Consider the following 24,432-nt stretch of genomic DNA (forward strand, 5'->3'; position numbering starts at 1 on the left):
GTATGAATACATCAGGTATTAACAGAGAAGAAAGTGAACTTAATCTAAATAATTTTGGAGAATTTTTATGTTACTGAATTCTTCAGAATAAGAGCTTAAGAAGTTGCTGCTAAAATATATTTCTTAATTTGCAAAAAAAAATAAATCATTCATTCGGTTCATTTTTATTTTCAAAAGATATAAATATGCATATCAAGAATATATTATGTATATATTATTATTTTAAATTGGAGTATATTGATTTACAATGTTGTCTTAGTTTCAGGCACACAGCAGAGTGATTCAGTTATACATGTATCCATTCTTTTTCATTTCTTTTCCCACATAGGTTATTACAGAATATCGAGCAGTCCCCTGTGCTATACAGTAGGTCCTTGTTGATTATCTACTTTATACATAGCAGTGTGTATATGTTAATCTAAAACTCCTAATTTATCCCTCTTCAGTCTGTTTCCCCTTTCTTTCATAACCAAAATTTTGTTTTCAAAGTCCATGAGTCTATGATCTTAATTTATGTGACATTTTGTGAAAGTCATTGAGAATATGTGAAACAAACTACAGAAGGTATTCTCAATCTTTTTTTTTTCCTAATTCAATACTAGGACCTGACTATTCTCATTAATAACAGTTACTGACTAAAAGTAAGGCTTTTTTGTTGAGTCTGTTTCATTAAGGAAAGGACTGAAAAAGTCTATTTCACAGATTACTTAGTAATTTTAAAAGCTTCACATTTAATTCTTGTTAATGTTTAGTGAAAATTGTTGTGTCAAAACTTCAGTGTGACATATTGTTGGCTCATGATTGTAAATAATTAGAAAATGGTAGGCAAGAAAACCTATTGGATCATATCAGCATTTTAGAAGTAGATGAGTTGTCTGTTCTCCATATGAAAGTGATTAAAGCATTTCAAGAATGTGTAATAACATGAACAATTAAATAGAGCCAGTTCTGAATGTTGTATACATGTATTCATGTATTTGTTGAATTTCAATGAAATGTCTAGATATAAGATTGATTTGAATGGCATTGCTTATATAAATTACATTAGAAACTTTGCCCCACACTATGGACTAAATTGTGTGCCCCCAGAATTAATATGTTGGAGGCTTAATCCTTGGTGTGGCAAGATTTGAAGACTGAGCCTCAGAAATGATTAGGTTTAGATGAGGTCATATGGGTGTGGCCCTCATGATGGGATTAGTGCTCTTTTAAAAAGAGACACCAGAGAACATACCCACTCTCTTCACCAGGACACAGCAATAGGGAGCTTATCTTCAGGCCAAGAAGAGAGCCCTTAAAGAATTCAACCATTTTGTCACTCTGATCTTGGACTTCCAGCCTCCAGAATTGTGAAAAATTATTATTTTTTTAAGCTACTCAGTCTAAGGTATTTTTTTAATAGAATCCCAAGGTAACTGAGACACTAAAATTTTAACTCTGCCATGGAATTTACAAAAATTATTTCACTTAGTAAATATGCATAGTTTTTTTCCATAACACTATTGTGCTTTTTTTGGAAGGGTTTAAAGCTTTTCACCCCAAGATCCTTGTTTTCAAGAATCTTAGAATTAGAGAAAAATTATACATCCATCTGAGCAGCTAGAGAGCAACTCTGAAGATACATAAAGTATAAAAAAGGTATATATAATAAGTGTTAAATGCAAAGTGATAGAAGCAACAGAATGGGCTGGGATCAGGCCAGATTCTTGGAAGAAATTTAGTCAAACAGCTGTACAACTCTGGGGGGATAGATTAAACTTTTTAGACCTCACTGACTACATTTGTGAATAGGGAGCTTAGTTTACATACATTTTAGCCTGTCCCCAGTTCTCATGGCCTGTGAAATGAATCTCGGCTTTTTTTTTTTTTCTCTTTTTTCTTTTTTTTTTTAAGGGCTGCACCTGCAGCATATGGAAGTTCCCAGGCTAGGCTAGGGGTTGAATTGGAGCTTTAGCTGCCAGCCTATGCCACAGCGACATGGGATCTGAGCCACATCTGCGACCCACACCACTACTCACAGCAATGCCTGATCCTTAACACACTGAGTGAGGCCAGGGATTGAACCCGCATCCTCATGTATCCTAGTTGGGTTTGTTAACCGCTAAGCCACGGAGGAAACTCCAAATGAATCTCACCTTAACTCCATCAAAATGGAAGCCGTGTATTGGCAAACAGAAAGTATGCATTTCTTGAAAGGCAAGCACAAACTTCCCAGAAGTTATAGACATTCATTCAAAAGATTTTACAAGACAGGTCTCAGAGGAGATTTAAAGAAATGGGCCTATAACTGTACAATTGTTCACTGGCCAGAGTGACTAAATCAGTCAGATAATTTGGAGTCTTCATACTTACACAATTAGGTTAATATAAACTGTCACTTATTAAGTATCTATCATACACAATGCATATATATTTTGTCATTGACCTTTACTACAGCTCTAAGACAAGTGCGGCAATTTGTTTTATAACTGAAGAAACTGAGGCTCAGAGAATTTAACATGACTAGAAGTACAGAACTGAGATCAAACTTGACTGGTTTTGATTCATTATCTTTCCACTTGTTATAATACAGAGTTCTCTAATGTTTAGCCATAGTTTATCGAGGCCCTGTTCTAAGGGTTTTTTAAGTATTAGTTCATCACTTCTCCAACAATCCCATGGATAAGTAAACTTTTTATCCTTGTATAATGGAAGAAAAATCTGAGGAACAGACATGTTAACTTGTGGGCAGTTACACAGCTAGCAAGAGGCAGAGCTGAGATACTCTGTGTCATGAATTCTCATCCATATAATGCTATGTAAATGCCAGCTAGATGATATAATCATCACTAAAAATATTAGATGGGGAAAATAATCCATTTTTCACATTGTAGTTATTTCTTAACCTTGGGTGAAATGAACAAAACTGTGCACAGGCAAGAATCTTACCAAATATTAGATAAATCTTTTGATACACCAAGAGTCAAAGCAATTCCCTGTGGAAAGACTAAATGATTTTCTTATCAGGCTTATATCACTGCTAATAAACATAGTCAAAATTTTGTTTGCAGTTACTATATAGCTCAATATTGCAGTTCAATTCAAAATTTAACTGCAATTACCCTGTAGTAGTAGAAGGTATTTTTAGCCAATAAATTACTTTTTATATAGCTATTATTATCCCATATGAGATTAGTCAATGGACATTTAGGTTGTTTCCATGTCTTGGCTACTATATATAGTGCTGCAATGAATACTGGAATACATGTGTCTTTTTGAGTCATGGTTTCCTCTGGAAAGATGCCCACTATACTACCTAAGGCAATATACAGATTCAATGCAATCCCTATCAAATTACCAAGGATATTTTCACAGAACTCGAACAAAACATTTTAAAGGTTGTTTGGAAGAACAAAAAATGCAGAATAGCCAAAGACATATTGAGAAAGAAAAATGGAGCTGTAGGAAGCAGGCTCCCTGATTTCAGTCTATACTACAAAGCTACAGTCATCAAAACTGTATGGTACTGGCACAAAACCAGAAATACAGATCAGTGGAACAGGATAGAAAGCCCAGAATTAAACCCTCACACCTACAGTCAACTAATCTATCACAAAGGAGATAAGAATATACAATGGAGAAAAGACACCCTGTTCAATAAGTTTTGCTGGGAAAACTGGACAGCCACATATAAAAGAATGAAATTAGAACACTTTTCTAACACCATACACAAAAATAAACTCAAAATGGATTAAAGACCTAACTATAAGACCAGATACTATAAAACTCTTAGAGAAAAACACAAGCCAAACACTCTCCAACATAAACCACGGCAACATCTTCTCAGATCCACCTCCTAGAATAATGACAATAAAAGAAAAATAAACAAATGGGACTTAATTAAACTTAAAAGTTTCTGCACAGCAAAGGAAACCCTAAACAAAACGAAAAGACAACCCACAGAATGGGAGAAAATAGTTGCAAATAAAGCAACTGACAAGGGATTAATCTCCAAAATTTATAAACACCTTCTGCAGCTCAATATCAAAAAAACAAACAATCCTATCAAAATGGGCCAGAAGATCTAAACAGACTATTCTCCAAAGAAGACATATGGATGGCCAAAAAACACATGAAAAGATGTTCAACATCACTAGTTATTAGAGAAATGCAAATCAAAACCACTATGAGGTCCCTTACACCGGCCAGAACGGCCCATCATCAAAAAAGTCTACAAACAAGTGTTGAAGAGGGAGTGGAGAAAAGGAAAAACTATTACACTGTTGGTAGGAATGTAAATTGGTGCAACCACTGTGAAAACATTATGGAGATTCCTCAGAAAACTAAAAATAGAATTACCATTTGATCCAGCAGAAATTTTTTATATCTTGAAGATTTGATTTTGTTTTGTTTTTTGCTTTTTTGTCAGGGTGGGGGGGCACACCCACAGCATATGGAAGTTCCCAGGTTAAGGGTAGAATCAGAGCTACAGCTCCTAGCCTACACCACTGGATCCTTAACCCACTGAGCAAGGCCAGGCATCAAACCCACATCCTTGTGGATACTAGTCAGGTTTGTCACCACTGAGCCACAACAGGAACTCCTTGAAGATTTTCAAAGCACAAAACCTGGAAAAGGAAAAGCTTTCCACTATAAACACAAAAAAAATTTAAATTAAAAAGTAATCTCACTTTATAGTATATAATATGCATATAAATATAAACAACATGTATTTACACAAACTAAATTCTCCCTTGTCTCAAGAGAAATTGTGAAAGATGCAGAATGTGAGGAAAATAGATTAAAAAAAAGCATATTTGATTTTGCTCCTTTTATGTATTTTATTCTGATTAATGAATAAACAAATAAATTTGATATCATCTTATATAGCTTTGAAAATGCATGTGATGCAATTGTATTTTGAAGCATTTTTGAAAAGGATGACAGTGTTATTGATGAAAAGAACTGGAACTTTGTAATCAAAAGTCATGAGTTAATGTCTCAGCTTCATCCTTTAGTAATTGAATAGAAATTTCAAATTACTTCATTTTGTGAAGTTGTAATTTCCTTAGTAATAAAATTGGGATAAAAATCTCCTACTATATAACAAGTTGTGATGGGATTTGTTGGATTTAAATAATATGTACCCACTACATAGATAATAAACTAGTATACAAGTGTCTGCTTTTATTATTCTTAGTATGATAAAGGATAAACATGTATTCCACATGCATTCTGCCTGAAAACATCTGAAATTAGTCATGTTCACCTCTCCCACCAGTGACCTAATTCTTCCATTAGTACTCTCAGTGTTTGGTTCCTAAGAAACAAGTTACCAAATCAAATAAATTCAGGGAAAAAAAATGTTTCTTTAGTCATAGATTTTTGAAATCTCTTATAGGAAACTCCCTTTAGCTAGAGATGGATGGGAAGAGGGAGGAGGAGCTTCTTAAGAGAGTAGAAACTCAAGAGAAGCAGAAAATTAACTGCAGCCCAAAGTAAGTTGCTTAGGAAATGGATTTTAAAAAAAAATTAAGTCTGCTTTACATTTACAGAGCAGGCCCACTGTCATCTAAAAGAGAGGTTAATGTTGTGAACAGGAGGTTTCTGTCTCATTCTTGAGCTCTCTGCCTTCATCTTGGGGACCTAACCTCTTCCCCAAGACCCCACTTCCTAATAACATCACTTTGGACATTAGAGGTTTTCAACATATGAATGGGAGGATGGGTACCTCTGTGGTGACAAATAAATATAATTCTGGGAAAGACAGTGTATAATTTCTTAAAATAATTTTCCAAGTCTACACATAACTATGAAAATAGCTGTCATTTTGATCGATTATTCATTGCATAAAATGACATACATTTCTTTAGTTCCACAGATAAAGCACAGTCCTTTGAGTAACAAGTGATGTCAGTGCTCAAAGCATCCTCCCTTGTTATGGTAGCAGTCATGTGATGAGGAGGAAATAAATTATTTTTAAAAAATTATTAGCCAAAAATATGTGGAAAGGACTACTTCTATTTTCTATGTTAATTGTTAAAGAATATGGGTAAAAAACATACTTGGCTAGACTTTTTCACCAGAAGTTTATTCAAATAAGTATAATATTCCTAAATTATCATTTTAGCTTCATGGAAAAATAAAGAAAACAATAATTAATGTTTAAGAAAATTATTTGGAACTATTTCTTTCTTTTAAGAAATGTTTTACAAAGCTGAAATTCTTACATATATGTGAACACATGATTCAGCTAAATTAAAAAATAACCTAAAATACAAATTGTGTAAAGTTAATTACATGTCTGGTTGTAAACCAAAAGAAAACAACAAAGTGTGGCTAACAGAAGAAATTATTTTTCATAATTACAAATGATCAGTAAGAAACCAGGTAATTTTTTAACCCCCCTGAAGTTTGTAGACTGCTAAATTTGTTCATTTATTAGAAGCACACCATCTTATTTATCTATTTAGGACATCTCTAGGAAATATAAGTAGTAATAGAAAATGACATGAAAAGTATACGGTCCAATATATCTCCTAAAGTTACTATCTAAACAGCCTCTGCTGCATTGAACAAAGAGATATTTGTAAAGTACAAAGACATATTTGTAAAGTTCCTAAAAATAATCAAAGCTTTTGAATCAATGACTCTCCCTCTATTTTTTTTTCTCATTACATTACTTTGGTTAATAACATGTTTCCAACCATGTTTATTGTTCCAGTTTTAAAATGTTTTGTATTTTATTTGGATACAAAAAGTATATAGGTATTACACTTACAAAGAACCCTTTCTTGACTCAAAATGTGTACCATTATATTTCCAGGAAATTAATGAGGCCTGTGTTCAAGCCAAGCATCTTTAATATTGGTGAACTGAGATTATCTCAGATACAATCATTCCTAATAAGATATTACTTTTATTCCTCTGGAAGAATTTTTACACTGATTTATCATGTTTAATCACTTCAGTGTTCTATTGACTACAGGTCACTCAATACAGTTTCAAGCTATTTGCCCTTAATGTGTTGTTAAAAATGGAATATTCTCTCCACTCCATGTGGGAAATGTCACAGCCAGAAATTGAGAGGGGTTTCACAAATCTAAACCTCCTGATCAGGTTTCAGGCCCTCTCAGATGAAGGACAGATTTAAGTGGATCTTAAGGTTTTTAAAAAGTAAATAAATAGTTGCCTCTCATTTGTAAAGCTATTTCATTTTACTGTCACACAAACTAATTAAAACACTAGGTAAATTTTATTTTGTGCTAAGAAACTCGATTAATGCGATTTATATTAAGCCAAATATATGCTTAGATATTTTTCTATTTAACAAACACAAAACTGTGCAGAATGAAAAGCTCATAGTCATCTAATGTATAATAGAAATGGACATGAAAATTTTAAAAATTTGAAGACAAGTTAAAATACCATTGAAAATGTATCTAGATATATACGTCTTCAGGTAAAAATTAGTAAAAATACATATTTGAAAATTACATATTTTTTATTGAGTTTTTTTATTTCTCAACTTTTTCTACAATTAGAGTACAGGTATCTTTAGAATTTGGGGGTTGTTCTAAAGCACTGTCTGGGAAGTGGAGTGGTGGCAGAAAGGATGACAAGGCAGTAGGGTGGTATTAAGGCCAGAGTACTTTGGTCAGGCAAAATGATCCTACAGAGGGGAAAGCAGATCTGGTGTTCCTGGAAGACACAATTATATATTGATGTGTCCCCAGAGGACCCTGCTATAATTATAAGAGTCATTTGAGAGAGCCTCCAGGGACACTTATGCTTTATCTTCCTAGGGCACGGACACATTTACTGAACTCCTTCTTCTGTTTTATCCTTATTAAGTGGAGAAGCACTGCTGAAAAGTCTTGAGTCAGAGCAAAATAGAGTGAATCTATATGAATGGTAGATCATTGCTAATATAATCAAAATTCTTGATTTTTTAAAGTTAAAAAAAATAGTATAAAAACACAAATAGCAGATACTTTACAATCATTGTTACAACCATACGTTTTATTTCTCCTTTTGTCTAACCCGGGCCTGGGTCGGGAGGGAGTTGAGAGATTGTCAGCTCTCATCAATTCTCAGGGTAGGGAATTTCTGTCTTAAAAACATGGAAACGTTTCCAGTATTAATGTTTGTTAGTACCTAGTACAGAAAAGAGGTAGTGCTTTCAAGGTCTCAAACTAGAAGACAGAAAGACAAACACATTTATTGATCCTTTTGAGCATCAATAAATTCTGGTTTGTAGTTAATGAAATAGAACTGAACAGTTTAAAGCTTAAAAATAATCTGTCAAGATGATAAGATATTATATACAGAAAACCCTAAGGACTCTACACAAAAACTACTCGAATTGATCAATGAATTCAGCAAAGTAGCACAATACAAGATTAACATTCAGAAGTTGGTTGCATTTCTGTATACTAACATGAAATACTAGAAAAGGAATACAAAATTACAATACCTTTTAAAACCATACCCCCCAAAATTCAAAACCTAGGAATGGAGTTCCCGTCGTGGCGCAGTGGTTAACGAATCTGACTAGTGAACCATGAGGTTGCGGGTTCGGTCCCTGCCCTTGCTCAGTGGGTTAACGATCCAGCGTTGCCGTGACCTGTGGTGTAGGTTGCAGACGCGGCTCGGATCCCGCGTTGCTGTGGCTCTGGCGTAGGCCGGTGGCTACAGCTCCGATTCAACCCCTAGCCTGGGAACCTCCATATGCCTCGGGAGCGGCCCAAGAAATAGCAACAACAACAACAACAACAACAAAAGACAAAAAGAAAAAAAAAAAAAAAAAAAAAAAAAAACACCTAGGAATAAACCTGATCAAGGAAGTGAAAGACTTAAATGCTGAGAACTATAAAACATTAATCAAGAAAATTAAAGAGGATTCAAAGAAATGGAAAGATACTCCATGCTCCTGGGTGGGAAGAATTAATATTAAAAAGATGGCCATACTACCCACAGCAATCTATAGATTCAGTGCAAGCCCTATCAAATTACCCATGACATTTTTCACAGAACTAGAACAATCCAAAAATTTATATGGAACCAAAAAAGACCCAGAAATTCCAAAGCAATCCTAAGGAACAAAAACCAAGCAGGAGACATAACTCTCCCAGACTTCAGGCAATAGTAAAAAGCCACAGAAATCAAGACAGTATGGTACTGGTACCAAAATAGACATACAGACCAATGGAACAGAATAGAGAACCCAGAAATAAACCCAGACCCCTACAGTCAATTAATTTTCAACAAAGGAGGCAAGAATATAAAATGGGAAAATGATGGTCTTTTCAGCAAGTGGTGCTGGGGAAACTGGACAGCTGCACGTAAATCCATGAAACTGGAGCACACACTCACACCATGCACAAAAAATAAACTCAGAATGGCTGAAAGACTTAAATATAAGACAAGATACCATCAAATTCCTAGAAGAGAACATAGGCAAAACATTACTTGAGTACCTTTGAACTCCAATTTCAGAAACACTGACAAAGATAAAGAGTTAAGTTTAGAGAGCTCTCAAACCTCTTTTCAAGTCTTTCCTACCCTGTTGGTGCAGATATGCCCTTTGCTCTAGACAAGAAAAATTGCTCATTGTGGGAATTGGAATTTTATCAGCAGTGTTTATCAGAATTCATGGTGGCAATGATAATTTTTTTGAAAAGATAACTGGTTTAAGTACAGAGCAAAGTTATCCAATAGATGTTTGGGTTGATATACCTAATGGAAAGCTGGAGAATAAAACTTATTCTAAGTCTCTGGATGGTTCACCCATAAGGACTACCATGAATCTAACTAGCAGAAATAATCAGATTGGTACCATAGAATCCAGAAAGATGATTCAAAAAAGGTTCCTGAGCAAAGATACACAGAAGGCCAAAAATGTATTTAAAAGAAAGGAGATAATTTATTAAAGAAAGAGAGAAGCCAAAAAACTGGCATTCTCAGAGTGGACTGAAGTTTGGCACTTGCCATCAGCCTCTACATGGGGTAAAACATGAGCCACTGCAGCTGCCAACCTACAGCACCCCCTGAGTGGAGCTCAGGGTGGAGACCAGGAGTGAGGTACTCTGTGCTCTGGGAAAACTGGAAAAACAGGTCTTTAGATAGTTAGATATTTTTAGGAGAAGATTTTATGAGCCCAATTCTTGCATTTCCTCATACCTAAAAAAACATTAAAATCCATCAATGATGACTAATGTCTGTGACTAGTAGTAACCTTCAGGAGACCAGCAGCAAACCTCTGTAAAATGTGTGCATGGCTGCACGTACCTCTCCCTTCACCTTTATGACTTATACCTTGAAATTCCCCCTTTCCTCTCTGGGGCAGTATTTCAGAGCTATACGAAATAACTGCCTCCTGGGCTGTAGTTAGTGGGCAAAACAAAACTTGTCATGGACATCTGTGAGAACGCCTCCTCAGAGGGGTTTCTCAGGGCTACCTGAGATGCTGTCTCCCAGGATTCTTATTAATTTCACTCCAAATAAAACTTAACTCTCAGCTTTCAGGTTGTATTTTTTAGTCAACATCAGTCAGATTAGAGAACAGATATAGTGGGTATAGGGGAATCTGAAAGAAAACAAGACAGGAAGTTTTGATTCTACATGCCAAGAGCAGAGTTTTGAGTTGTTGGGTATGGATGTGCTGTTGAGGTTCACAGAGGGGCTGTATTACTGGGTGGTCAATCTAGAGTGAAAGTAAGGTCAGGGTTATTGAGGAGAGCAGGATGATATGAACTCTTTGTGCTAATAGCCAACATCAAACTGGAAATCATGAGAATGAGGTCAGCTGAAGTTTGTTGGAAAAAAAATACATGTATATATACACACACACCCACAATCAACCTATTGAAGTTATCCACAGAGACAGAAGTGAGTTGTGTGGGGCTGAATGTAACAATGATGATATGAAGAAGCAGTATATAGCATCTGAGTGAAAATAAAAGGGAAAATTTGGGATTCTGGTTCAAAAGTGGTACTGAGAAAGAATAACACAGTATCTTCATTTAAGTTTTAGCTGAGTAGAATAAAACCAATTAATTCAATTCTACCCTATTATCACATAATGAAGAACCTTACTAAAGACATGATATAGTGGGCAGGGCAATGGTTATCTGGAGTAAACCCAGTATGTTTTGTCAATTATTTATCAAAAACATACTAAGTACTAAGTACTAAACTTTGTATATTTTTTTGTTTTAAGTGTTTTTCATTGTAAAAAAATAATTTTTGGAGTTCCTGCCATGGCTCATCAGAAATGAATCTGACTAGGATCCATGAGGACACAGGTTCAATCCCTGGCCTTGTTCGGTGGATTGAGGCACTGCCGTGAGCGGTGGTATAGATCACATACTCGGCTCAGATCTGGCATTGCTGCAGCTGTGGCATTAGGCCAGCAGCTACAGCTCTGATTCTACTCCTAGCCTGGGAACTTCCATATCCCACAGGTGCAGCCCTGAAAGGACAAAAAAGCAAAAGGAAAAAATAATTTTTCAAAAATTAAAAAACAAATGCGGTATGTCAAGTAAAATATGAATGTTATACAATTCTCTCTTTACCACAGCCACCACCAAACACACACACATATAACCCCTCAGGAATCTTTAGTTAATTATTTTGTGTGTTGTTTGGATTTTATAAAGCACCTGCTTTGTGCTTATTTTGTTTTAGCATCAGGATTCCTGCCCCTTTATATTTTATATACACTAAATAACATACAAGATATGAACACTCCTATTACTCAAGCATGGAGAGAAAAATGGAGGTGCTTTGAGGAATTGAATTAATGCTTTAAAAATAAGCATTCCAGAGTTCCTGTTGTGGCTCAGGGGAAACAAGTATGACTGGTATCCATGAGAATGCAGATTCGATCCCTGGCCTCGCTCAGTGGGTAAAGGATCTGGCGTTGTGGAGAGCTGTGGCGTAGGCCACAGGTGATGCTTGGATGTTACATTGGTATGGCTGTGGCATAGGCAGGCAGCCGAAACTCTGATTTGACTCCTAGCCTGGAAACTTCAATATGCTGCACCTGCAGCCCTAACAGGCAAAAACAAAACAAAACAAGGCTCAAATATACTCCTTTAATAGTTACAGGAAAAAATCATTCTGATACTTGCTAAATGGCAAGAAAGACTTTATTCAAGACTATTGGTATAGGTGTCAATATTATTGCAAAAGAGGAGAGACTCTGAGCTCAAATGTAAGTACAGCAAGGACAGGTGGGGATTTATAGTCAATGAACAGAGGCGATATTTAAGGTGATATTTAGTGGATGGAAAACGACTAAGAGGAGACACCAAGCGTAGAGGGGATTTTTGCTAAATATACTTAATAGGATTCATAGTGAAAGTAGGCCAGGGTGATCAGTGAGTAGGGATTCTCTCTAGACCAACTTAGCAGGATTCTTGCTAAAACTGGGCTAGGTGGGCTTAAAGACAAGGCCCAGAAGTTTCTGTCGTAGCACAGCAGAAGTGAATCTCACTAGTATCCATGAGGATGTGGGTTCGATTCCTGGCCTCACTCAGTGGTTTGGGGATCCAGCATTGCCGTGAGCTGTGGTGTAGGTCACGAACGTGGCTTGGATTCCATATTGCTGTGGCTGTGGCCTAGGTAACTATAGCTCCGATTCAACCCCTAGTCTGGGAACTTCCACATGCCTTGACTGCTGCCTTAAAAAGCAAAAAAAAAAAAAAAAAAGACAAGGCCCAAGGATAAAGTCTAGTCTTCAAAAGGACTCAGAGGAGTCTGATAATGTTTGGTTAAGCAGAGAGTTTTTGTCAGAACCACAGCATTATATTATAGCTATAATTTTAATAGGTATCTAGTTTAAAAGCAAAGAATTTAAACTGGAAAACTTCTCCACATCAGGCCTGATAATAACTTTAATGATGATTAATAAGCTTGCATGTTTTTTTGAGACTAATTTGATGTCTAACAGCAGCTATTTTATTACTTGTACCATTTTATTTCCTCTTTATCCCTCTCAATGTAGGACAAAGTATAAAAAGCCACAGTATTGTATTTTGCTATTAACAAGCTACAAAATGTGTTTCCCATATAATATTGCTATACTTGCTATTTACTGAGAAAATCATAGTAGTAATTTGTTCTTAAAAAGTCATTAAATTTATGTTCTTCAAGGCCAATTTGAGGCAAGAATGGTAAATAATGCAAGCTTTATCCAAAAACCTAATTAAAATTAACACTTCAAATAATTTTTTTTGTTTTTGTTAAATGTGCTAAATCGATTTTCTTAAAATTGTTCCTATTGTTAGTAATTTATTTGGTACAAACCCTGAACTAAAGCTTAATATCTACACACAGTAAATCACCTGGGAAATAACAAAACTATTCTGAAGTGACTAATCTCTTTTTCTAGTTATCAAGAAAACACAAAACAAGAAAAATTGCACAAGCAATTCTCAGACTAAACTTCCTATATTTACATCGCTTTAATAGGGATATACATCATACTTGAGCTGAAAGCATTACTAGCATAGATGAAGCAAACCAGAAACAGTTTGGTAACCCATTCTCATGATGTGGTGTGGTATGTGTTATTAGATTGGTTTTTATGTTTAAAGGCAGTGAGCCTTTAATCAATGTTAAAAAATGCTGTCTTTTGTTTTTCTTAGGTATAGCTACAACCTACCTTTAATTAAAATGTTGAATTATTTTAAATTGCAAGTCCCATGAATCAAAATTGAAAATCAGTTAGATACTGGCATAGCACCACAATTATATTTATAGAAATACACTTGTGAATTTGTAAAATACTTTGTGAAACTTTGTAAAACTATTGCCTATCTTTCAAATTAATGATTACTTCCGTTTTGCTAAAGGGCTTCCCAGAAAAGAAGAAAATCAATTGCATAGTTTTAAATTAGCATCCAATGTTAAGATTACTTATATTTTTACTTAGCATTTAGTGTTCAGTACCTATTCATTAGGTAAATTAATGTGGCTTTTCTAATTTTCTAATTTTCTGAAACTGAGGTCCCGGGAGTGAGAACTTCACTTAAAAAAATTAAATCCTTGTAATTAGTGTTCCTTATTATTACTTTATCAGGATTGTATTTTTCTCACTTTTATCTCCAATGGGACAAGAACAGCTGATTATACACATGACATTTCACTTATTCTTTGGGAAGATGAAGAGTGGTGATATGATAAATATGGGAAGTGGAAGATGTACCAATATGAGTTTTCAGTACAATAATTAAAACATTTATTAGATGAAAAATTAGAAATCTGGCAGGACCTGAGACAGAAAACTGGCAGATAATCATTGTAAAATTTAAAAAGTGAGTTGAATAAGTAACGTTTTGGCTTTTCTCTCATTTTCTCCTTAATTTACAGGCATATGGCATTTTAAAAACCTGGTTCCTAAATTCTAATTTAAAATACAGTAAGAACTTGGTATAAATGGCTTGGAAGAACTGTAAACTATTTGGGGCAAAAATGAGTAGTGGATGTCCTAACCTAGCCCCCCAGGTTATCTTTACCAATTCATAGTACTGCCTGTTATTATTTTCTGTAAGCAAATGAATCCTCTAGTGATAGGACAATTGATTTCCTCTCCTTCTTGCAGAAAAAAGACAATTTTGCATCTGTTCGTAAATTCACATAGTCATTCTTGACTTACCTATATGTATAGTACTTTGAGTTGAACCATCATTTATAATATCTTACTGTATACCTTATTAATAAATGAGTTAAATAAAATATTTGGCACATGTTCATTTCATATTTGTATGAAAGCAATTTTTTTAATCTGGTAAAAATATCTTTCACAAGATCCAAATACAATATATACAGATGTAACCAACATAAAGTCAAATTACCCTTATGAATGAATTTTCTTAAAAATGCCAAATGGGGGAGTTCCCATCGTGCCTCAGTGGTTAATGAACCTGACTAGCATGCATAAGGATGCGAGTTTGATCCCTGGCCTCACTCAGTGGGTCAAGGATCCGGCGTTGCCACGAGCTATGGTGCAGGTTGCAGACACAGCTCGGATCCTGCATGGCTGTGGCTCTGGCGTAGGCTGGCAGCCACAGCTTCAATTGGACCCCTAGGCTGGGAACTTCCATATGCCACAGGTGTGGCCCTGAAAAAGACAAAAAGACAAAAAAAAAAAAAAAAAAGCCAAATGGGGATAATTCGCAGCATAGTAAAATTTCTTAAAAAGTCTACTTTCTCATTCTTATGTTCATACACACAAAAACACACAGCTGGGGAGAGAGAAAGATCGAGGAATAATTTCCATTACCTCCCAGTTAATTCTTCATCCAATCTCTGAACTCTATTTCCACCCATTATTTTTGTCTCACTCTTCTTTCCCTATCCTTTTAGGTTATATTCTCTAATCTGTACTTTGCTATGTATTTTAAAAATGGGATGTCTGTTTCACACTACTACACCCCACTTTTTAACCACAGTTTTCCACGACAAAGTCCCCCAGTTAATCTTATAGACAATTCTCCTAGGATGAAATGAGAGACATGATGCTATACCTATCCATACATGATTTATGATATACTTTTCTGTCATATAGATGACAAAAAAGTCTTGAAAAATGCATAGCATATGAAAGTAGTTATAGTTTTATGTTATAGTTGTCAAGGGTAGAGATACTCTATGAGAGAACAAAGGACTTGTCATGGGAATTTAAAATCCCACTTAGGTACTACTGTATTCTCAAAAACCTTTTGGACCACAGTAAGAGTTTTGGAACAACATGGACAGGAAAATAAAGTTAGTCTGGTGAACCTTTTTCATCCTTGCAAATTCTATTCTATTCTATTCTACTTGGTGTGCACATTTAACAGCAGAGCAAGGCAGTGCCTGCTTTCCTTTTTCTTTTTCCATAAATTCACTATCTTATGTGTCTATTGCTTACTTAATTATTAAATTACTCAAGTCTCTGCAAAACTAAGAATGCACTACTTTCATAAAGTTTGTTAATGCCATGTGCTCTATTTTGAATAGACTCTTTCTAATCAATTAATCCTTCTCCACGGAAAGTACATGTCAAGTCTGTGTAATACTTTTATTCTAAAAATGCCTCATCATGTAGACACTTAACTGATAGTCCAGATATTTCTTCTGTTGTAAACCTTCCACATCCTCCCTCCCCTTTCCCCATGGTCTATTAGGCAATGTCTAGACAAGTAGCTTATTTAGTTCCGTTCACCCTGGATGTTTGGGGAGCAAAATAATAATCTTCACAGAAGGAAAGAAAGCTTAATATCTGAAGGAAAAATCTCTCGTGAAGCTAAGCTAATCCAACCTGACAGCTAGTTTCTAGCATTTACTTCCTGAACTTGAGATTGCTTGTCTTGACATAAAAGCATCTACCTGTGTGTGTTTTAGTGATCTTCACATAGCCAAAGGCTGTGTTTAATAGCTGGTCATCAAGCAGAAACATAAATCCTTTTTCATAATGTATGTGCTGTGTGAAGCCATGTGCATCTGTATATCAGCAGAGGGGGTAGAGGAAAGAGAACAGAGTATATTTGTGTGGCAGGAAACAGACTAGTATAAATATGCATTGCTGTGTGGTTAACATAGTTTACATGAATGGGAATGAAATAACTTTGACATTTGCCTCCAACATCTGAGAAATCACAGGAGTCTGTGGAATACAGAATAGCGGAGAGCATGCTACAATGAGACTCTCAAAAGTTAGATTTCCACTACCCTTAAGTAATTTAAAAGGACCTTGCTCTAATAATATGAAATTACATCAAATGAACTCATTATTTTCACTTGCAGTATTCTTTAAAGGGGTCTTCCTGACCATGGGCTATCACACTTTAAATCCATTCTAATCTTTCTTACTGATATGTACACCCACACATAAATCCCAGATAAAATTCAAGCACTCTAAGATGAATGTGTCATCCACTAGAAATCCTTCTCCTGCACACCACTAGACTTAATAGCTTGACCACTATAACTGAACACATCACATATGCATTGTATTTAGTGATGTAGGTATCTTTCTTACTAGACTGCTTAGACTTAAGAGCAAAGGGAGGATATTATTTATGTTGATAATAATCCTTTCAAAAGCCTCCACCCTGTAATTGTGTATGTAGAATTACACTAAAATGGCTAAAGAACCTTTCAAGTAATTTATTACATTTAAAATAATTCCAGATTTTTATATCTCCAATGCTAATTCATACAGTTAATGGTCTCCAAAATAGTACTTTTTTCTTAAAAGTACATCTCTCTGAATCCCTAGCCAGCTTTTTCCAGCAATACACTTAAACTGTCTATATTGTTAGAGGAACACACACAATGAGAATACCCGGCAATATTCAAATTTAGGGGCATAGTTTAAACCCTAGATCCTAAAGAAGAACAGCCTTCTCTTCATGGAAAAGAGAGATTAAGGATGAATAGTTAGACTGGCCACCAACTCTTCTATCACTGCATTATTGGCAAGTCATTTGTTGCTATTATAGGAATTGGACCTGAAAAGAATAGAGCACTTAAGAAAAGTGTAATTTATGTTGTTGTTGTTTTCCCCTTACAGCTGTTCCTTATTCTCATGCAGCTCTAGATCACTTCTAAGACTTTTTTTTTGTCCCCTCCTCCACATCACCTAGAGAGTCGTTTACACAGAGTAGGTGCTCAGTCTATAAAATTGCTCTGGATTCCTCCCAAATCTTCTATAAGCTCTCATTTTGCTTTGCTCTTTTATCATCCTAAAGAAATAAACTTTCCAGATAGAAACTGTAAGGCCTAATGACCGCATTTGCCAAATTATTTGGCATTTCCTGTCACACATAGTTTCTACAGATACATACCTCTTTTAAACTTGTATATATTAATGACTCATTGGAGCATGGCTCCTTTAACTTAGAGAGAAAATCTGATGTGAACATATGAATTAAGATACTGCTATGCAAAACAGAAATTAAAGTAATAATTTACTAGTAAAATAAGAAAAGCTATTTGATCTACACTTTTTTACCTGTAAAAAACTTTTTTTCTTGGTCTTTTTAGGGCCTCACCTGCGACACATGCAGGTTTCCAGGCTAGGGGTCAAATGAATTGGAGTTATAGCTGCCGGCCTACGCCAAGGCCACAGCAACACCAGATCTGAGCTACATCTGTGACCTACACCACAGTTCACAGCAATGTGGGATCCCTAATCCATTGAGCGAGGCCAAGGATTGAAGCCATGTCCTCATGAATACTATTCGGGCTCATTAACCGCTGAGCCACAATGGGAACTTCCTAAAATTTTTTTTTTTAATAACCCTAGGTTGTCCTAAAATTGATCCAGAAAATATATGCAAGAAATTAGTCAGATATTCATGATGCAGAATGATATTGTTAATTTACACTAGTTTCAGTCCTGTTATATCTGCAGAGGCAGATTTTAAAGGTTAATAATACATTTATCTTATTTTAAAAAGGCACAAGATGAAATCCCTTAAACAAATTGTTCATTTTAGACTCATTTATTAGAAATACCATGTTTGATTATAAAAATTCTTAATATAAAACTTTCCCCAAATTTATTGAAACTAAAATAAGTGCATTCTTTCTTCTTTCATTCTTAATATAAAACTTTCCCCAAATTTATTGAAGCTAAAATAAGTGCAAATTGAACATATGGATTTTTACATTCACTTTAATATTTGTGTTATAAAAGACACTGGAACCACAAACAGTATCCTTAATAAATAGGGCAAAAATAGAAATATTTAATTCCAATGTGAGTTATGTGAAAATTTATGACACGAGGGGAAAGAATGGACATTAATAAGTAAAAAGATTACAAAAGTTCACTGGAAAAGGACAATTTAAAGAGAGGACAAAGATATAAAACTAAAGAGGGGTTTAAAAACAGTATAGACAGGCAGATACACATAAAATATTAGAAATTTGAGGTCAGAAGTCTATGTAACTAAAGTGTGGAGAAGGGAATACTACCACACCATTGGTGGGAATATAAATTGCTACAGCCACCATGGAAAACTGTATGCACTTTTTTTCCATTACAAGAAGTTGCAACTTTAAGTACATTTTATTATAAAATGTGTTTTATTTTCTGAAATTGCTCATGTTATATCTCTAGGGGGAAAGAGTAAATTTTAAATAATAAGAGTATGAAATGCCAAATTAATGTTACTTAAAATATCATGTTTAAAAATAAACTAGGAGTTCCCATTGTGGCTCAGTGGGTTAAAAACCTGACATAAGTATCCATGAGGATGCAGGTATGATCCCTGGCCTTGCTCAGTGGGTTAAGAAACTGACATTGCTGCAAGCTGCAATGTAGATTGCAGGTAAGGCTTGCTCCTCACATTGCTGCAGCTGCAGCTCTGATTTGACCCCTAGCCCAGGAACTTCTATATTCCCTAAAAATTAAAAAAACAAAAAAACCTACAGCTAAGCAAAACTTGCAATTAAGAAGATATGGGATATACACACAATGGAATACTACTCGGCCATAAAAAAGAACAAAATAATGCAATTTGCAGCAACATGGATGGAACTAGAGACTCTCATACTGAGTGAAGTCAGTAAGAAAGAGAAACACAAATACCATATGATATCACTTATATCTGGAACCTAATATGTAGCACAAATGTATCTCTCCACAGAAAAGCAATTCATGGACTTGGAGAACAGACTTGTAGTTGCCAAGCAGGAGGGGGAGGGAGTGGGATGGACTGGGAGTTTAGGATTAATAGATGCAAACTATTGCATTTAGAGTGGATAAGCAATGAGATCCTGCTGTATAGCATGGGGAACTGTATTACTCACTTGTGATGGAGCATGATGGAGGATAATGTGAGAAAAAGAATATATATATATGTGTGTGTGTGTGACTAGGTCACTTTGACCTACAGTAGAAATTGACAGAAGACTGTAAATTAACTGTAATGGAAAAAATAAAATCTAAAATAAATAAGTTTTTTTAAAAACTGAAAAAATATTTTTAAAGTAGGAAAACTATATACCATATACTTTAATCTTATTATTTTATACCATCTTATATACAATTTTTTTTATGCTTGCAGCCAGAGAAGAACTTTTTTTTTTTCCCCCACCATACCCACTGCATGTGAAAGTTCCCAGGTCAGAGATCAAACCCACACCACAGCAGCAACCAGAGCTGAGGCAGGGACAACACCAGATCCATACCAGATATGCCACAAGAGAACTCACAGAGAATAACATTTTGAACTCTAACCTATTTTTTTTTTAATCCCAATGGGATAATAATATACATTCTTAGATTTTTTTTGAAACTGGAAATCAATGTTTCACATTATTCCTCTTTTCAATTACAATGTGTATTCACTATGAGTAGTTATTGGGTACAATTATTAATTATGTTTATGATAAGGCCACTAACTGTTTTTACTGAAAGTTTCAAGAATGATACTCTGAGAATTTAGTTACTTTTAAACATCAAATTTTATAAATTTATCTAAATATTTCCCCCCCAAAAAAAATTTGGGATGCAAAATGCTTTCTTTTTAATGGTAAATTATATTTAAATGTAACTAGAATAGTCACCCATTTTTTTTCCAGTGGGCAAATATATCAGAGTAGAAACTTTCAATATGTACTTATCTTTTTTTTTATTCTAATCAGTCTTTGCAAAAGAACAGTTATAGAAAGGAATAAGCAGATCATTCTCAGAGTGTTTCAAGAGAAAAACATCCTCTTAGGCATTTCCCCATTATGTGACTTTTTAAATGAAAACTATTAACATTGTAACCGTCCAATGAGGTAATTATATTTTTAAAATTCATTTGATCACAGTATTTAAACATTTGTGCATATTTTGAAAATATAATTTGGGAGAAAACATGTATACTATGTAAAAAATGCACCTTCTCTTTTTACCTTTGAATAAAATGAAATGGCCCCATCTTTTCTTAAGGAATTTACCAATGTGATGAACACATGCATTTAGCTCTCACAGTTTTATTCACTTAGAGAGCAGCAAAAGAATTGACTTTTCCAAATCAATAATCCTGCTGAGTAAAAAATGTCCACTGTATCACCAGTTAGCAGTGGTGGTTATAAGAGAATAGGGATTTTTTTCCACTTATATTATTTGGTTCTCCTTTGAATAAACTGAAGTAAGTAGCACTACAGTATCTGTCTGTCTTCTATATCAAACTGCCACTTAAAAATACTCCCAGGTGATACAAGTATAATTTTGTTAAATAGTACTTAAGTAATAACACAATCTAGAGATTGGCTTACCTAGGCCCTCAGGTATTCAGTTAATCTAAATTTTCAGTAGTGTTTCTAAAACGTGTATAATGTGAATAAAATAAATCCCCAGAGAAGAGTCAAAAACAATGCATTACATGTGAAACAAAACAAGATAACCGCTCATTATTCTTATGCCTTGGGATAGATGCAAAGGAAGTAGCTGCTATTAATGAACATCTTATGTAGAAATAGCAAAGCTGAATATTTAGTGTTTGTGTTTCTTGGTAAACACACTGCAGGCTTTTATTAATTTCAAACATTTCCACAAGTTTACCAAGTTGTTTTTACTACACTTACACTTCCATTAAAACAGGAAACTAAGAAATAATCTTCAAAAAATGCAAAACTATCATTCAGTGAAAGAGAAACTGCACTAATAATCTAAATGCACACGTATATACAATTTGAAAGTTGATAATATTTACACAGTGGCTCCAGGATTTCTCTAAGAGACAAGCTCAGGGACAACAATTTGGTTGGAAAGGAAGTGAGGGTTGAAGACTCATCAGAACAAGTATACCACATTTTATGATGTTTTGAGACATGTTGTAAGAGAGAAGTCTGATCATTTCCATCCAAAATAACTTCCCTTTCAAAAGTAAGATGGTTAAAGTCTAAACTTAAAAAAAAAAAAAAAAAAAAATGGTGGAGGAGCTCTGTCAGGGCACTGGGCTCTTGTGGCTGCACTGTGCAGGAAGGAGACCCAACTGCTCCACAGGCCTTGGTGGGTCTCACCCGGGTTGGAACCCAGCCCGAATGAGCTGTCAAATGCGTCCACTCACCCTTACTTTTGACAGGTCTGCGAATGGTTGTTGAATCAGCACCTGATCCAGAATCCATTCACACTGGAAACTTTTAAGCGGTACTTATTACTTACACCTCAAGGATGAAGCAGAAACTAAAGACAACGATAAACCCAGGTGGAGGAGACGCAAGGGGAGGGAAGGGCATGTGTACCTTGTCCCCGTCGCTGTGGTGACCAAGCGGTTGCACTCCTCAGTACCCAGCTTTGTCCAGGTGAGGCAGCCACAGGAGAGGTGCAGCAGGTCCATCCAGCCATGTGGTGGAAGTCCGCCTGCACCCCAGGGCTGGAGTGTTTGGACGCCTATGCTGGCTTGGATGTATACTGCAGGTGCAGATATGTACAGTTTAGAAGATAAACTTCTCACAGCTAATGAGAACCTGAATATGGAAGGCAAGGCCCAGTCCCCAGTGTCCTACAAGTACTGCGTTTCTTAGGAAATGCCCTCCCCGCCTTGGTAATTGACGTGGGCAGGCCTGTGCATGGTTTTCCTTGTGATTGGAGTGATGGTAAGGGAAGCAGGATTCAGTGCTTTTAATCCGCTTAAAATGCCTCCTTTCACGACTGTGGACAGCAAGGTGCAGAAAGGAGTCAGCCGTAAACATGTGGCAGGAACGCAAGGCGTTTGTAATTATCTGAAGTGCCCAGAACGATTTCTTCAGCATGGTGCCAAAGTTCCTAAGGGTGAGCGGCTGTTGGAGGAGGGGGGAGTCCTGTGAGAAGACGCTGCTGAACAAGGTGGTGGTGACCCAGGCCTGTGTCTCCTTTGGTGTTGTCTGGTCTGGAGTTTGTGGAAATCAAGAGAGACCTTGGCCCTGCCTGTTTGTAGACCCCCTTCAGGGAAGCTCGTGCCCGACCCCAGCTGCACCCAGTATCTTGATGAGACTGCGTGGGCAAAAAGCGCCCGGCCACCAGCTGTGGCTTCTCCAACGTGGAAGAGGGCTGGGCTCTCCACCAGATTCTGATGAAATGGGTCGAACCAGCTTCACCCACTGACCACGTCAAGGCCCTGTAGTTCACAGACTAAACCGACATTTTGACAGTGCTCTGCGGACGCCATTCAACCATCTTCATCTGCCTTCCAGCGCTGCGGGAAAGGCAGGGTGTTTTCCAGCGGCCCCTGAAGAGGCCAATGACTCAGGGCAGCAGTTTTCGCCCTTACTGCCTCTCAGAGCTGACGCCGCGCCCTCGGCTCCGTGGTGTGGGCGTCTGGGGACCTGCTGGGAGACCCCGCGGGAAGTGCAGGAAGAAGTTTTCTCCTCCCGCACCTCGCGCAGGCATAGTCCCACGCACCTCCCGAAAGAGCGCGATCTTTTCAGAGGAAGACAGGAAGGTGGTTGCATTTCATGGGTGGGACCAGAACTGGGGGGCTGGTCGAGGGAGCCCAAGGAGGCTGTGGTGAAGGTCCCAGCCACGCTGAGCTTGGCTCCCATGCTTCCAGAGACCAGCCCCTCCTCACCAGGGAGCGGCCGTTCCAGAGGCTGTGTGTGGTCCTGGGGAATGCACAGCGAAGATCGTTTCTTTCAACAAGTCACTTCCCAGACACAGGATGACCTGAGGAAGGTCACCGGCACCGCCTCCTCCACGGGGAAGAATTTTAGTGTGGTACTGAGCCTCCAGCCCATCTCCTTCCCAAGGCAGCAGAGAGCCTCACAGCCCAGGCCGCGAGAGGGTGATGGACCCCAAAGGTAAACTGTAGGCTGAGCCCTACAGGCGCACTGGAAAAACGCTCCAGGTCAACCTGGATCCAGGGCTGGTGCTGGGGAACACCCACTGGAAGAGGAAGTGATAACGTGGAAGGATTTTGAAGTCCTCATTACCCACCTCCTTACAGCCCTAAGAAAATGGTGCCTCAGGCGGAGCAGCGGGGAAAAGGCGAAACAACAGGAGGCTGAGGAGGAGCCTGAGTTTGGCCAAAGTTGTTGGACCTCCTTGATGGTGCCAGTTGGGATGCGGTGTTTCCACCAGATCCAGTAAGTGAACTTCTTAATTACTCTCCTACAATTTTCTTTTCCTTTGAGACTGGTACTTTCTTTTTTGAGCCTTGGCTGGTCTCTGCTGAAGGTCTTCTAAAATCTGTTAATTGACTTTCCTGTCCATGGTTAGTGAGTGTTTATGCAGAGAGGAAAAAAACAAAAAAATCCACCAATCCTTCTCTACCATGTATTATGTAGCTAATAGATTCCGACTTAAGATTCTGTTTTAGATATCAGTATCTTTCATTATGAGTTTACTAGAGTCGGTGACCCTCCTGTTAAAGAATGCATGTGCTTCTTTTCACATCTCACATTATTTTGAAGCAACTTGTACAACTAATTCCCCATTGGACTATGAGTTTCTGGAGGAGAAGTGACATGCATTTTAACCCCTTT

The 24,432-nt window shown here is 36.6% G+C and overlaps 1 long non-coding RNA gene across 2 annotated transcripts in view; it reads left to right on the forward strand.

Annotated features, from left to right (window-relative positions):
• The window catches only part of LOC146400053 (uncharacterized), a 97,551-nt gene that overhangs the window by 543 nt on the left and 72,576 nt on the right, over positions 1-24,432 (forward strand). Inside the window, exons 2-3 of one of the 2 annotated variants that reach the window (XR_014816015.1) lie at positions 329-366; positions 22,056-24,033. This is a non-coding gene — a long non-coding RNA (uncharacterized LOC146400053). The remainder of the gene's footprint in view (positions 1-328; positions 367-22,055; positions 24,034-24,432) is intronic. The other variant, XR_014816016.1, reaches the window with a different exon arrangement.

This window comes from Sus scrofa, chromosome 9 (assembly GCF_054392235.1).
Source record: "Sus scrofa isolate SSC_HxYL_T2T_F1_AM1 chromosome 9, Sscrofa_HxYL_maternal_Yorkshire_Landrace_v2.0, whole genome shotgun sequence".
Classification (NCBI taxonomy): domain Eukaryota; kingdom Metazoa; phylum Chordata; class Mammalia; order Artiodactyla; family Suidae; genus Sus; species Sus scrofa.